The following is a 12,913-nucleotide window of genomic DNA, read 5'->3' on the forward strand; positions in this document are numbered from 1 at the left end:
AGTGGAGGGTGCATATAGCGTGTCGCAGGGACGCGGAAAACGGTGCAGTCGTTGTCGTTACGCCGAAACGGAACGGTGTATCTGACGTCCAAAAGCGCATGATCTTTAGCTTTCGGGACAAGAGTGGAAACATTTCCGAAACGGCTAAGTTTGTAAACCGCTCGCATGCCACCGTGATTTAAGTTCACCGTGCACGCAAAATGGTGCCATCCAAGATCGGCGCCGAGGTATCTGTGGTCCATCGCGAGCCATAGATGACAGGGCGAACAATGGCTGCGGAGAGGTGCATGGGCTAATAGACGTGCAAGTGCTGAGTAACTGACCGCCTAGACGAACCAAGAGGCTACCAACAGAGTCTCCTCAGTGATGGTGTAGCGTATGGGTCTCCACAGAAGGTGTCTTGTTCACGCACCCATGCTGACTACTGTCCACCGGCGACGAAGGCTGGAATTTACACTCCAGTACCACAACTGGTCGTCCAGTGAGTAGCGACAGGTGGCCTTTTCAGATAAATCACGTTTTATTTTCCGTCGAAGAGATGGCGCAGCTGTCCGCGGCACTCCAGTCAGCATTGCTCCTCATCCCTGTTCATACCTTCCAGACTCTCTTCGTGCACGTCCGCGATGCAAAAGGTGGTCATATTAATGTGACTGGACAGTGTAATATGAAGCAGACTATGCAGAGACTTATGTTGGATTAACACCACATTTTGTCACTTAAAATGGTAGAAGGCACAAAAGTAGCAACTGCGAGCCGATTGTACCAACATTCCAAAATTTATTTAAATATTTATGTAGTTGAGAAACACAGATAATTAATAATGCAAATAAGTACACTACTGAAGTAATGTGTGATGAGATATACAAAGTCATTCGACGCATGAAGAAATAAATGGTGCCTGGAAGTGATAGTGCTGCATTATAGATGGTTATATCTGGAGAACCTCTGTGAAAGGAGACAATCCTACAAAAGCGGTGATAAGAAAGGAGACACAAAAGGCATAAAAATATCGGCCCATAACCTCCTTACCGTAATATTCGAGATATGTACAGCGTGTTTTTGGTACCATGCAGGCGGGAAACAATACTCCAGTATCCATGGACGGGCCTGAGTCACTGCATGATCCTCCGACCCGTTGCTAGGTCAGTATGGCAGGGAAGAAGTGTGGCCTTGGAAATAACTCCGAGAAAACGGTTGCGCAATTTTGTGTATGAGTTTATCAGTAGCATCTACTCACAGACCAGTGCACAGATTCCAACTAACACCTTAGAATGTGACGGTAGTGCGTCGACTGACCAATTCAAACAGTTTCTCGACGTGAGCACTGCAACTGGTGAATGCCTATTGGAGAGCTACCACCAACGTAACGATGTGCACCAAGTGACGTCTGCAGCCGCGAGCGTCCTCCTGCATTTTAGTTTTAGCGCTGAAGCTGGTCTAATGCAACTGAAACTGGTTATTGCAGTTTTGTTCATAAAATTCCAATAATCTCAGAAAGTAAGTCACACATGTCATACTACACTAAGACCATTACTCAACAAGAAAGACGCATTGTCAGAAGAGAGTACATGTTCTGGGGTTCCTGCAGACATAGTTCTGCTGCTGTACGGATAACATGTGAATCACAGTGCGCAATTAAAATGACGCAGGGACTGGTAACGTACTCTAAAGTTCAAGTACGCGGTACAATACGATTCTTGTGACCAAAGTGTCTAAATTGCACACAGTTGACCCATGAAATTCTGGCAGTATATGGACCAAATGCAATGTCGCGTGAGCCGCAGCGAAATATGTACCAACAACTTGACCAAAATCGCAAAGACGTAGGCGATGCTGGTCGAAAGTCCAGATCTTTCACAATAGAATTCTCATCTTTACTACAAGTTGAAAGAATGTCTGGATAGAAAGAGATTTACAGCGATGAAGACAGGCACACAGAGGTTCTCGAATGGCTTCGTGACCAAGGACCCAATTTTTATCGTCGAGCAATCGAACGACTGGTAGAACATTCCGACCGTTGTTCACAGTGACTTGGTGACTACGATGAAAAATACTATCGTTTATCTGTGTTACTTTAAAGTGTAGTGCAATATTCAATAAACGTCACTTGGCCTGCCATATGAATATGTAACATACTTTTTTAAGTCAGTTCGTAAACTGTACATCGTGGAGAGACAAAATTTAAAGGAATTACGTTCCTAAGTGAGTCAGTGAATATGCTACTTTCTCCAACATACGTTCCGTGTATTGACAAAGAGGCTAAAATTAGAGAAATCCACGCTGATATAGTAAGATACCGTCAATCTTTCGTCCTGCATACATTCCTCGACTGGAATAGGATGGAGGGAAAAGGAAACTGGAGCATTATATACCCACTGCCACACACCGGACAATGGTTTGATAAGGCCATATGTATGAGGATCATTCAATGACAATTAGAGACACATAAAAAGTAAATAAACTGTTTATTATTCGAAAGGTAATCGCCATAACTGTTAATATATTTATTCCACTGAGAGACAAGACGGTCAATGCCTTCTTGGAAAAATGTTTGTGGTGGCCTACAGAAACATGATTGTAATCAGGCGTGCACCTCGTCATCCGAAGCAAATCGATGCCCCCGAATGTCTTTCTTCAGGGCTGCAAAACTATGAAAATCGCCTGGGGAGAGATTGGAACTGTATGGAGCATTTGTAGGGGCCTTCCAGCTAAACTTGTGCAGCTTACTCGAAACAACCGTGACAACACGTGGGTGGACCTACTTACAGACTTTTTTCTCCATCTGTCTCATTTTAATGTGACTGCCCCTTTTAGCTGTAGATCTCCTTTGGCTCATTTTAAGTATTGGGGGCTGCGATCGGAGATACGATCTTCTGCCGGGCTCTTGTATGTAAAGAAGGGCAAGCTAATAGCTGCGTCGTTATGCAAAGAGGAAACGCTGCATCTCTTTCAGTTTTTTTACGAAGTAGCATATATCTTACAGATACCTAAGGCTTACAAGAGATCAGTAATCAGGCGAGAAAGTTAGAAGTTTAACACTATTTGTTTATATTATTCGTCAAACAAAGGAAGCTTACATCAAACAGGTTACAGTTTTTGCTCATCTTTCGCACAGCTGTAGTACGTAATTAAATATAATAAATGCTACTCTGGTACAATGCACTTTTCAAGCGATTTCGAGGTATTGACTTCCTATGTTTCACCTATCTGTTTAATACCAATACGAGAGCACCACTCGTCGAATAGCGGCGCTGCTGAACCTGCGTAAAGTGGAAGACAGAAATATTCCCGTACTGCGTTCGAGCCTCTTCATTTTTTCTTTTCTTATCTTTCACTAAACACTTATATCACTACAACGAATAATGTGTCTACGAGAAGAAAGAAAAGTAATAACGATAATCGTGGTGGTATATTCAAAGTGAGATGTAATCTAATTAGAGTAATGAATTGTGATGAAATGAAGATTATTTATCGATAATTTTCATGCGAGTATTATACGAGACGTATTCCGAAAGTAAGGTCCGATCGGCAGCGAAATGGAAACCACAGTGAAAATCAAAAGTGTTTTATTTGCAATAGTTAGCCACACCTTCCAGCAACGTCTCTAAATAGTCGCCGCACTGTCTGAGACATTTGCCGCAGCGTTGTACCAACTTGCCAATACCCTCCTGCTCTTTTCACCGATTCTCTACGCTGATCTGCAGTTCGTTGTCTGTGCCAAAACGTTGACTTCATAGCCAGGCGTTCATATGAGCAGAAATGAAAATCAGAGCGATCAAAGTCCGGGCTGTATGGAGGGGGATCAAACATTTCCCATCGAAAACGCTGCAGGGGCGTCGTCATTGCCCCTGAAGAGTGCGGCCGAGAACTGTCATGAAGATGGAAATGCATGACAGTTATGCTGTGTGGGGTGCATCAAATCAGGCGAAATTTCTCACGGGCACCCATACTTGGCGGGAGACACTGTTTTCTAGGCATCTTTACGCGCTCACTGTGCGCTCAGAACTGAAAAGACAAACGTGACGCGATCAACGGGCATACTAGAGACACAGTCCAACATCTATGCAAAGCTTTATACGATTTTCACTGTGGTTTCCATTTCGCAACAGTTCTGACCTTACTTTAGGAATATGCCTCGTAGCTGAGACATGCTGCGCCAGGCTTTTGTTGCTGTATATGATTTTATCGCGAAGTCAAAAATTTTCTGAAGTATTTGCAGGATGCTTATACATTGTTACAGGACCAGAGAGAATTATCGTCTAGTGAAGATTACATTACACAGCATTAACTCACACTGAACCGTTTCACAGTTCCATTATTCGTACCTACACTGATCAGCCAGAACATTATGACCCCCAACTTACTATCAGTATAAAACCGTCCAGGCGATAGCAGCGTCACCTGGAAAGGAATGACTGCTAGTCAGACACACGCACGGCGCATGTAGTATCGATGAACGTGCTGTCCATGTGTAAAATGGGGAAGGCACGCAATCTGTTTGAGTTTGACCGAGGGCAGATTGTGAGGCGCCGGTGGCTCAGCACAAGCTTTTCGAAAACTGAACGACTTGTCAGGTGTTGGGGGAGTACTGTGGTGAGTGTCTTCAATACGTGGCGAGTCGAAAGTAAAACCACGTCTAGACGTCGTGGGGTTGGGCGACCACCCCTCATTACAGATGTAGGAGAGCATAGGATGGGCAGACTGGTAAAATAGGATAGGCAGCAAACTGTGGTGGAACCAACAGGACTGTAAGCTGGGCAGAGTACAAGTGTGTCTGAACACATAGTGCATCGAACACATTCCTAACGACGGGCCTCTGCAGCCAATGGCCCAGGCCTGTGCCAATGTTAACACCACCATATCTGCAACTACGATTGAAATGAGCACGTGACCATCGGCACTAGACATTGGCAGAGTGGCAGAGCGTTGCATGGTCTGATGAATTCCGATACCTTCTTCACCATGACAACGGGAGGGCGCGAATGCGTCGTCTTCCAGGGGAACAGCTTCTTGGCCCCTGTACTGCGGGACGGAGACAAGCTAGCGACGGCTCCATTATACTCTTCGGAACATTCTCGTGGGAATCCATGGGTGTGCGGCTCCTGCAAGGTATCTTGACGGCCAAGGAGTATCGTACACTGGTTGCAGACCACGTAAGCCTCTTCATGACGATCATGTTTCCCGACAACACTGCCACTTTTCAGCAAGATAATGCGCCATGTCACTTGGCCAGGACTGTCACGGAGTGGTTCGAGGAACACAGTGACGGATGCCAGTTGATGTGCCGGCCCTCCAACTCGCTATATCTGAACCTGATCGAACAGATCTGGGATGTGATGGTCATAATGTCCTGGCTGATTAGTGTATGTTAAAATACCCATTATTTTCGTCAAAAATTATTTCTCAAGGGCATTTCTTTTAAAATGAAGTGTATTTTCCGCTATCATTAATAAAAATCAAATGTGGGTGGCGAAAGGGGCATTCATGAAGTATCCTTGGTGCATATCTGTGTTATGTTTTTCATGCTTGTATGATAGATATCACAGCAAATGCTGTCAGCTTATTAATGACGACGAATTATTATTAATGTAATAACTTCACAGGGATAACTTTTAATACGTGCATGAATATACCGAAAAATTAATGTTCATTTAATTGCATATTGTACCTCAACTACACCTTGTAACACTGACACATCGTGTCTCATGTACACTATACTCTTGATAAATAGAACATTTTGTCGATGTTTTTGCCTTTTACAACATTGAAATCTGTCAAAAGTCTAAAGTAAATATTTTGTTGATTATATATTGAGAAGATTTTTGAAGCAGATTTAGACGATGTACAAGATAACAATATTTCTTACTTGAGACATAAGAGTCAGATTATGATTTCTTTTCTTGCATAATATAGTAGTATGAGGAAATATTCTGAACAAGATTGTTAACGATTCTACAACTGTATTTCCGTAAGTGTTTGTGTGACTCTACGTAACGTGGCATTTATGTGTAGTAGACACGGTTAACTTTATTACTGTATTCCCTCATGATTAACCGATTTCTACAACAAAATATTTGCGAATTCATGGAGTTATAACACTACGACACAAATGTACCACTATGATTACAATAATAATAATAATAATAATAATAATAATTATTATTATTATTATTATTGTTGTTGTTGTTATTATATATTATTATATTATTACAGTATTGTTGTTTTTTTTAAGAAGAAACGTGATTTGTTGTGGCGACACAACACTTCCCTTCAGAAAAGCAGCGTGTTAGTATCGTATATTTGTTACAGTCAAGTTTCTTATTAATTTCTTGTCCAAACAGACTATAGCATCAAACTACAATGAAATTGCTCTTAGTCGTGAATGACACTACATGAACTATTAGTATGCCCAGCAAGGGCAGAGGCAGCTAGAGATGACGGTGTTTCAGCGTATATAACTGATATATGAGGAAAAGTGATACACAAAAGGAACCTGCAAAGTTACACTACTGGCCATTAAAACTGTTACACCTCGAAGTTGACGTGCTACAAACGCGAAATTTAACCGATGGGAAGAAGACGCTGTGATATGCAAATGATTAGCTTTTCAGAGCATTCACACAAGGTTGTCGCCGGTAGCAAAACCTACAACGTGCTGACATAAGGAAAGTTTCCAACCGATTTCTCATACACAAACAGTAGTTGACTAGCGTTGCCTGGTGAAACGTTGTTGTGATGCCTCGTGTAAGGAGGAGAAATGCGTACCATAACGTTTCCGACTTTGATAAAGGTCGGGTTGTAGCCTACCGCGATTGTGGTTTATCGTGTCGCGACATTGCTGCTCGCGTTGGTCGAGATCCAATGACTGTTAGTAGAATATGGAAACGGTGGGTTCAGGAGGGTAATACGGAACGCCGTGCTGGATCCCAACGGCCTTGTATCACTACCAGTCGAGATGACAGGCATCTTATCCGCATGGGTGTAACGGATCTTGCAGCCACGTCTCGATCGCTGAGTCAACAGATGGGGACGTTTGCAAGACGGCAACCATCTGAACGAACAGTTCGACGACGTTTGCAGCAGTATGGACTATCAGATCGGAGACCATGGCTGCGGTTACCCTTGACGCTGCATCACAGACAGGAGCGCCTGCGATGGTGTACTCCACGACGAACCTGGGTGCACGAATGGCAAAACATCATTTTTTCGGATGAATCCAGGTTCTGTTTACAGCATCATGATGGTCGCATCCGTGTTTGGCGACATCGCGGTGAACACACATTGGAAGCGTGTATTCGTCATCGCCATAGTGGCGTATCTCCCGGCGTGATGGTATGGAGTGCCATTAGTTAGACGTCTCGGTCACCTCTTGTTCGCATTGATGGCACTTTGAACAGTGGACCCGTGGCTCTACCCTTCATTCGATCCCTGCGAAACCCTACATTTCAGCAGGATAATGCACGACCGCATGTTGCAGGTCCTGTACGGACCTTTATGGATACAGAAAATGTTCGGCTGCTGCCCTGGTCAGCACATTCTCCAGATCTCTCACCAACTGAAAACATCTGGTCAATGGTGGCCGAGCAACTGGCTCATCACAATACACCAGTCACTACTCTTGATGAACTGTGGTATCGTGTTGAAGCTGCAAGGGCAGCTGTACCTGTATACGCTATCCAAGCTCTGTTTGACTCAATGCCCAGGCGTATCAAGGCCGTTATTACGGCCAGAGGTGGTTGTTCTGGGTACTGATTTCTCAGGATCTATGCACCCAAATTGCGTGAAAATGTAATCACATGTCAGTTATAGTATAACATATTTGTCCAATGAATACCCGTTTATCATCTGCATTTCTTCTTGGTGTAGCAATTTTAATGGCCAGTAGTGTATTTAAGGAATTCTGCAGATGAAGACAACGCCCACAACTGGAACAATGTTTTACATACAAAAAAGAAGATAGAAAAGGCATAGAAAGCTATAAGCTTATCAGCCTCTCGAGCAAAATGTGAGATGCGTTTAATCAAACCAAAGAACAAGTAGGCCGTTGTAATGGAGGATTGGCATTGTGGACCAGCTGCTAGTTGTGAACCGAATTGTAGGCAATAATCATTCAGTGGCGGCTGGTGGCAGCACTAGCAGTGGAGAAGGGTGGGGGGGGGGGGGGGGGAGAGTAGGGTAGGGTGCGGAGCACCGTGCAGTCGTAGTCGTTATATGGAAACGGTGCGTCCAGTAGGGTGTAATCATGGCTTTCAGGTGAAGAGTGGAAGCATTTCCGAAACGCTTAACTTTGTAATCTGTTCTTGTGCTGCCATGGTTGAAGTATACCGTGCGTCGTAAAATGGCGCTATCCAAAACCGGCGCCGAGGCAGATGTGGATCACCAAGGGCAATACATGACAGGGTTGAAAGACGGCTGCGGAGAGGTGTAAGGGCGAATAGAAGTATAGCTGTTGAGCAGCTGACCGCCCAGAAGATTAAAGAAGCTAGCAACAGTGTCTCCCAACGACCGTTTGGCGAACGTTGCTGCGTATGAGCCTCTGCACCTGGCGCGTGGTTGATGCACCCATCCTGACTGCTGTTCATCGGCGACGAAAGCTGGAATTTGCACACCAATACCGCAACTGGACGTCCACTGAGCGACGACTGGTGGCCTTTCCAGACGAATCGCGTTTTATGCTCCATTGGCCCGATGGCCATTGGCGTGTACAGCTTGAAACGTCTGAAAGCAAACATCCCGCAACAAATGTTGGAAGGGACCAGACCGAAGGAGGGAACTTTATGGTCTGGAGAATGTTTTCGTAGCATTCCCTGGCAGATATCATTACTCCGAAAAGCACGATGGATGAACACAAGTATGTATCGATCTTTGGGGACCATGTCCGCCATTATATGCAGTTTGTTTTTCCTCGGCATGGTGGCATCCAACAGCAGGACAATGAAACGTGTACAAAGCTCCCAGTATAGCTTGGTGGTTTACTGTACTCTCCTGCCCACCAAACTCCCCGAATTAAAATACAGACGACAATCTATGGGATCACTTCGATCATATTGTTCACACCATGGATCCTTAACCGAGAGACCAAGTGCAGCTGGCCAGGGCATGGAGTAGGCATGGCTCCGCATCCTCATTCACTCTTTCTGCGTGTAGCTTAATGGTCTGCGCTGCGAAAGGTGATTATTAAGGTTTTTGACAGGTGGTTACATTAATGTGACTGGGGAGTGTAGAACAGGGCAATGAGAATGAATGACCGGTCTGATTAGAATTCATAAAAATGGAGAAAGCTTTTGATTGAGTGCAGAATTTGTTGAAACTACCAACCCTTGAAGCATAGTATATTGATTAAATCTACGTTAGTACACTATCTAATCAAAAGTACCTGGAAATTCCCACGTAATGCGGAACTGACCACTATATGTCGATAGAGGCGGACCCACCTGCATAAAAGGAGGTGTCAGTAGAGAAGCAGTAACAACAAAATGAATCATTCGGGAGAGCTCAGTGACTTCGAACATGGACTAGTCACTTGATGTTACCAGCGTAACAAATACATCAGGGACATTTTAACCCTTCTGCCGGCCGAAGTGGCCGTGCGGTTAAAGGCGCTGCAGTCTGGAACCGCGAGACCGCTACGGTCGCAGGTTCGAATCCTGCCTCGGGCATGGATGTTTGTGATGTCCTTAGGTTAGTTAGGTTTAACTAGTTCTAAGTTCTAGGGGACTAATGACCTCAGCAGTTGAGTCCCATAGTGCTCAGAGCCATTTGAACCATTTTTTTTAACCCTTCTGGCCGGCCGCGGTGGCTTTGTGCTTTTCTAGGCACTTCAGTCCGGAACCGCGTGACTGCTACGGTCGCAGGTTCGAATCCTGCCTCGGGCATGGATGTGTGTGATGTCCTTAGGTTAGTTAGGTTTAAGTAGTTTTAAGTTCTAGGAGACTGATGACCTCAGATGTTGAGTCCCATAGTGCTCAGAGCCATTTGAACCATTTAACCCTTCTGAAGCTGCCCCAGTCAACTGTTGGTGATTGCTTGTGAAGTGGAAACGCGAAGGAACAACCATAGCTGAAACATGACCAGACAGACCTCATGTCATGACGGACAGTCACCGTCGAGCACTGCGGAGAGTGGTCGTAAAAAATCGTATGAAATCAGCTGATGGAAGCATTCGTGACTTCAAAAGTCCAGCTAGCACAGTGAATGTGCGTAGGGAGTTAAAAAGTTTGGGGTACCATGGTCGAGCAGAACCTCACACGTCATATGTTTCTGTAGTCAATGGCAAGGGCTCTTGAGACTATGTAGACAGCGGCTGACTGGAAACGAGTGATTTGGAGTGATGAATCATGCTATCCCTGTGGCAGTCAGATGGAACCATTCGTGTTTGGCGAATACTTGGTCAATGTTACTCGTCATCATGTGTAGAGCCAACTGTTTAGTATGGAGGACGTGGTGTTAAGGCGTGCAGGTGTTCGTCGCGCGTGGAATATAGCTCCTTTACTGCGCTTAATAAATCGTTAAATACGGAAATATTTCAACAATTTTACAGCATTACGTAATGTGTGCAATAGAGAAACAGTTCGGAGGTGATGATTATTTGTAACAGCGTCTGTGAGGCAATGGATTGTTAACGACAACATTCCTGAAATTGACTATCCTATGCAGAATCCCGATCTGAACCCAATCGAACATCTTTGGGATGAGTCAGAACGTCGTCTTCGCTCCAGATCACTGCATCTACTGTTTTCGGCTCTTGAGGAAGAACTGGCTGCTATTCCTCCACAGACATTGAGACACCTTATTGAAAGTGTCCCCAGCAGAGTTCAAGCCATCATAAATTAGAAGGGTGGACGCATCCCACGTTAAAGCCCAGTAATAAGTCTCCGAATCTTTTGATCAGACAGTGCGCACTGAAGAATATACTCGTATTTCTTAACTGCATGGACGAAGAAGGAATTGGTGTTCGTGAAACATATTTGAATGAGGGTTGCTTTGTCGATGACATGTAGTGTTTGCCCCTGGCGCAGGTAAAATTTAACGACTAATGGAAGAGTTTGACACAACACGTTTGAATGTAGGATTCAAACTCAATCACAATGAGAATAAAGTGGCGTTTATTCAACACAACGAGAAGGAATCAGTACTCTACATTCATATCTACATCTCCATGCTTACTCTGCAATTCACAATTAAGTGCCTGGCAGAGGATTCATCCGACCACCTTCAAGCTATTTCTCTACAGTTCCACCTTCGAACAGCGCGTGGGAGAAAGGAACACCTAAACTTTTCCGTGCGAGCTCTGATTTCTCTTATTCTATTATGATGATTATTTCTCCCTATGCTTTATTTTAACAACTGCCATCCTAATTCATGTATCATATCCGTAGCCGTTTCTCCCGTATTTCGCGATAATACAAAACGACCTGTCCTACTTTAATCTTTTTCGACGTCCTTCGTAAATCCTATCTGATGCACATCCCTTACCTCGCAGCAATACTCAAGAAGAGGACGGACAAGCATAGTGTAGGCAGTCTCTTTAGTTGGCCCGTTGCATTTTCTAAGTGTTCTGCCAATAATTCGCAGTCTTTGGTTTGCTTTCCCCACAATATTATCTTTGTGAACGTTCCAATTTCAGTTATTCGTAACTGTAATTCTAAAGCACTTAGCTATATTTACAGCCTTTATATTTGTGTAATTTATCATGTAACCGAAATTTAGCGGAATCCGTTTAGTATCTATGTGGATAAATTCGATCTTGTGATTATTTAAAGTCAATTGCCACTAATGAGAAGAAAGATCCGCTTCATGAGATTTTGTATTTAGGGCAACTGAAGCCAGTGGCTAGAAGGACAGGTATGGATGTAAACAGAATATTAAAAATTGTCTAGGGTGCTTTTGATAAAGTAAGGAGAGTTTTGAGTACGAAGCTTCCGATATGTCGGCAACGAAAAGCTTACAGTCAGCAAGTATTACCAGTTTTGACCTAATTGTGTCATACGAACTTTTAATACCAAAGCTATTTAAAATTATGGTGTTGCTCAGCGTGCAACGGAAAGATGCTCATTGGGAATCCCCGTGTAAGAGAGTAAAATAAATATATCAGTGGACAGACTGGAGTTCAAGACAGAATAATAACTGTAATGGAGAGCACCAGGACAAGTGGTCAGTCGAATCGTTGTTAGGTGGACCAAGAATTGACCTAATGGAAGGTCGATAGATAACATTAGACAACACGCAAGAGAAACACGGATGCGTGTAGCACAATACCGCACTGTACGGAGTGCTCTTGAGGACAGCATTACCCAGCAGTGAACGTCGAAGGGCTAGGGTTGAGGATGAGGATGGTAATGGTGACTGACATCCTACGAGTTTTTATGTTATACTCATGGTATTGTTTGAATGCCAAAGAGTTATTAACGAAGAAGAATGTGGTTTTTTGCCTTGTATTTTGCTGGTGACTGTATCCAGCGAATTGATAACGTAGCCTGAAGGTTTTTTCCACAACCGAGCGCTGTGCGATCAGCGACCTGCGAGCTGTCAGTTCGTATCTGTGTGTTATCTATTGTGCTCTGTCCGCCTTCCGTAACTCAGTTGTCAACGCATCTGACTGCTATGCAGAGGGCCAAGTTTCAATTCCTGATACTGTCATGGGTTTTCGTTGGTGGGAGGACTGGAAGCCTCTTGTTTTCAACTGCGTCAATTGAAGAGCTACTTGACTGAGAAGTAGCGACTCCCAGGTCAAGAAAGCCGACGAGAACCGGAAGACCGGTATTCTCTCCTCTTGCCCCTCCATACCGCTTCAAAATGACCGCTTTAAGAAAAGCTGAAAAAACTGAGCACTGAGCGTGTTCCTAAACTGCTCTTTTTCTGTGTTAATCTACTGTACGTTTGTTCCACACTTCAAGTCTAGGTTCACTAACTA

This window comes from Schistocerca nitens, chromosome 3 (assembly GCF_023898315.1).
Source record: "Schistocerca nitens isolate TAMUIC-IGC-003100 chromosome 3, iqSchNite1.1, whole genome shotgun sequence".
NCBI lineage: Eukaryota > Metazoa > Arthropoda > Insecta > Orthoptera > Acrididae > Schistocerca > Schistocerca nitens.